Consider the following 3,774-nt stretch of genomic DNA (forward strand, 5'->3'; position numbering starts at 1 on the left):
ACTGCTAAGCCCTCGTTCTGGCTCTTCACATGACTCCTCGAGTTGAGTTCACTGCTCGAGTTGAGCTCCAAGTCCACGAGTCGACTGCTAAATCCTCGTGTTGACTCTTCACAAGACTCATGTTCACTACTCGAGTTGAGATTCGAGTCCACGAGTCGACTGCTAAGTCCTCGTGTTGACTCTTCACATGACTCCTCGAGATGAGTTCATTCCTCAAGTTGAGCTTCGAGTCCACGAGTCGACTGCTAAGTCCTCATGCTGACTCTTCACATGTCTCCTCGAGTTGAGTTCACTCCCCGAGTCGAGCTCCAAGTCTACGAGTCGACTAACTACTCCTCGTGCAGACTTTACATGACTCCCCAAGTTGAATTCACTCCTCGAGTTGAGTTCAATCACCGAGTTGAGTTCACTCCTCGAGTCGAGTACCGAGTCCACGAGTTAGCTGATAAGTCCTCGTGCCGACTCTACACATGTGGTTCCTCGTGTTGACTCTTCACATGACTCCTCGAGTTGAGTTCACTCCTCGAGTTGAGATTCGAGTCCACGAGTCGACTGCTAAGTCCTTGTGTTGACTCTTCACATGACTCCTCGAGTTGAGTTCACTCCTTGAGTTGAGCTCCAAGTCCACGAGTCGACTGCGAAGTCCTCGTGTTGACTCTTCACATAACTCCTCGAATTGAGTTCACTCCTCGAGCTGAGCTTCGAGTCCACGAGTCGACTGCTAAGTTCTTGTGTTGACTCTTCACATGACTCCTCGAGTTGAGTTCACTCCTCGAGTTGAGCTTCGAGTCCACGAGTCGACTGCTAAGCCCTCGCGCTGACTCTTCACATAACTCCTCGAGTTGAGTTCACTCCTCGAGTTGAGCTTCGAGTCCACGAGTCGACTGCTAAGCCCTCGTGCTGACTCTTCACATAACTCCTCGAGTTGAGTTAACTCCTCGAGTTGAGCTTCGAGTCCACCAGTCAACTGTTGGAATCGATCTAGGGTTTGAGAAAATAATTAACGCTTCGGTAAGCGGCGGAATTTTAAAAATTTTCTTTTACAAGTAAAACAGTTTTTACTAACCTAGACAAGTGCAAGTACATGTAATTAAAAACCAATATGAGCTAGAAGTTTACTAACCTTTCTTGAAGCTTGAACTTTGAAGAAGCTTTTGGAAAGTTTGCAACGCTCGTCTCCCCTCGCAGCACGTCTCTCTTTCTTTCCTCGGCACCTCGAGCAACCACGAAAGTTTCTATCACTAAATCACTCGAAAAGAAGGAATCTGTTGTCGCAGTTTTTCGGACAACGATTTAGGAACCGGAAATGGTTAGACCCAAGGCCGGACCAAGTGGTCTCACTCCGGCTCGAGCGTGTCGGACTTGATATCTCAAGTCGTCCCTTAGCTGTTTGTAATGTCTATCTCGTCCAAGCACCTGAAACACAAGCGAAAAGGTGTGAACTACAAAGGGGAAACAGAGGGGTTGCCTCTGTTTACCTCTCCGACGCTCAACATTAGTAGGATTGAGGTGGTTGATAGAGGTTTAGTGTTTAGGGGTCGAGAGTTGAGAGAAACAAGCGAGTTGTGAGTTCGGCAGCGTTTCAGTACTCAAATTCGGATTACCTAGACGGGGGAAAGGATCCCTGTATTTATAGGCGACCAAGGGACGTTTCGAGGGTCCCTTGGCCGAGTGAGGTTGAGCCGGCCATCGGCCGAGTGAGGCTCGGCCGGCCGATGGCCGAGTGAGATGTAGGCCGCTGGGGAAGGCTCACTCGGCCAATGGCCGAGTGAGGGCAAGGGCGCCGGGCGAGGTTGAGTCGGCCACCAGCCGAGTGAGGCTCGGCCGGCCGATGGCCGAGCGAGGGAGCGGGCGCCGGACGAGGTTGAGTCGGCCATCAGCCGAGTGAGGCTCGGCCGGCCGATGGCCGAGCGAGGGAGTGGACGCCGGGCGAGGTTGAGTCGGTCATCAGCCGAGTGAGGCTCGGCCAGCCGACGACCGAGCGAGACGCTGGATGCCGAGGGAGGTTCACTCGGCCATCAGCCGAGTGAAGGGTCTAGGCCGAGAGGAGACTCACTCGTCAGTTGGCCGAGCGAGTCGTTGGGCCGGCAGAAGGTTTCACTCGGCCCTTGGCCGAGTGAATGTGTTGGGCCGACTGGGGCCTCACTCGGCCATTGGCCGAGTGAGCGTTGTGGGCCGCCTGGGGGTTTCGCTCGGCCTTTGGCCGAGTGAATCTGTTTGGGTCGGCCGACGGCCGGGCGAACTGGGCCGGTCCTCGGCTGGGGGAGCTTGTCCGGCCGCCCGAGACGCCGGTCGCGACATCGGACCTCGTCGGGCCGATAACATTAGCCCCCCGAGTTTGGCGCCGGGCGTAGCCCGTGTGGTAAACTCAAGCAAACCCCGATCTCCGTCGTCTCGCTGGGCCATCTCGTCGTTGAACGGTAGGCCCTCACCTGATTTTTAATATTATTTTCTTTTCTTTTCACGTGCTTATGGATCCCACCAACCACCTATCGGGGTGTGGGTCCGTCGAGGACGACCTCTTCCCGCTTCTCGAGAATCGAGACGTCGAATTGGATAACTTTTGGGCACAACTTTCGCCTACCCATTCCTCTTTCAACACTCCGACTTTGTTCGTATCGGGTAGGAACATGGTGGAAGCACCGAGCGGTGATTTTTCTTTGATCGAGGCGTGGCTGGCCGACGGGGACGGTGACGCGCGCGCCGGGGACTGCCCAGACCGGCAGGGGAGCGTCGGCCTGATGGCACCGACCGTCGGGGACCACCGGGCCGACCAGCGCGAGGCTGGCCTGGCCGAGGGACGCGCCGCGCGCGCAGGCCTGACCGCCCAGAACACCAGCGGCGACGTACCCAGCGCGGGGGAGGACGCCCTCGTTGAGCCCGGCGCTGGAGGAGGCGGGCCGGCCATGGGCGGCGCTGCGCGGGACGCCGCCAACGTCGGGGGAGCCGCGCCTGGCTGGGTCGGCGCTGTCTGCGCTGGGCCCAGCCCCGGGATCGCTCCAGAAAGGTCGCGCACGACGACCCCGACCGAGGATCGCGCCGATGATGCAGCAGCGGCCGACGCCGGCGTGGAGGAGGCTGCGCCCGACCGAGTCGGCGCCGTCTGGGGCGAACCCAGACCTGGGGGAGGTGTCCCCCGTCCTGAGCGGGCCGAGCCGGCCATGGGGGGCGCGGGCGAGCTCCGGGGCGGCGCGTCTGGCGAGGTCGGCGCCGACGATGGCGCGCTGGCGTGGAGGAACGCCGCCGAGGGCGGCGCCGGTGTCGGGGAGGACCCCACCCCCTCGGGTGGGGCTGCGCTGCAGGTGGTCAGCGGCCATGGGAGCCCAGGCGGGTCGGGCTCGACCGGGCTGGAGCGCGTCCATGGAGGAGGAGCGCCGCCGGCGGCGGCCGACGCTGCAGGCGGGGGCGACGGCGCCGGACAGGCGGAGCACCGGCCGCCCAACGCCGGGGGGGAGCTTTGCCGATCGCCCACGGCTGAAGAGGTGGGGGCGGCCACCTTGGCTGCCCTGTGAACCCTAGGGCCCAACGGGCCGGGCCTAGGGGGTGAGGACTTAGCCCCTCTTGGGCCGGGTCACGCGGTTGGGCCGGACACACCACATGGGTGCCCCATGGCCGACCCAATGACCCAGGGTCATGAAGGGGGGGCGATTGGGCCGACCCCAAGAGAGACCAGCCTTCGGGCCCGAGCGGCCGATGTGCATGACGGGCCCGCGACCGGGCCGGACGCATCGACCGGGCCGTCCCTCGCGGCCGCTACACGGGTCGAGGGCTCGG

The sequence above is a fragment of the Urtica dioica genome, chromosome 1, assembly GCF_054948205.1.
Source record: "Urtica dioica subsp. dioica isolate 48M chromosome 1, U.dioica_male_clone48M_v1_H2, whole genome shotgun sequence".
In the NCBI taxonomy this organism is placed as follows: domain Eukaryota; kingdom Viridiplantae; phylum Streptophyta; class Magnoliopsida; order Rosales; family Urticaceae; genus Urtica; species Urtica dioica.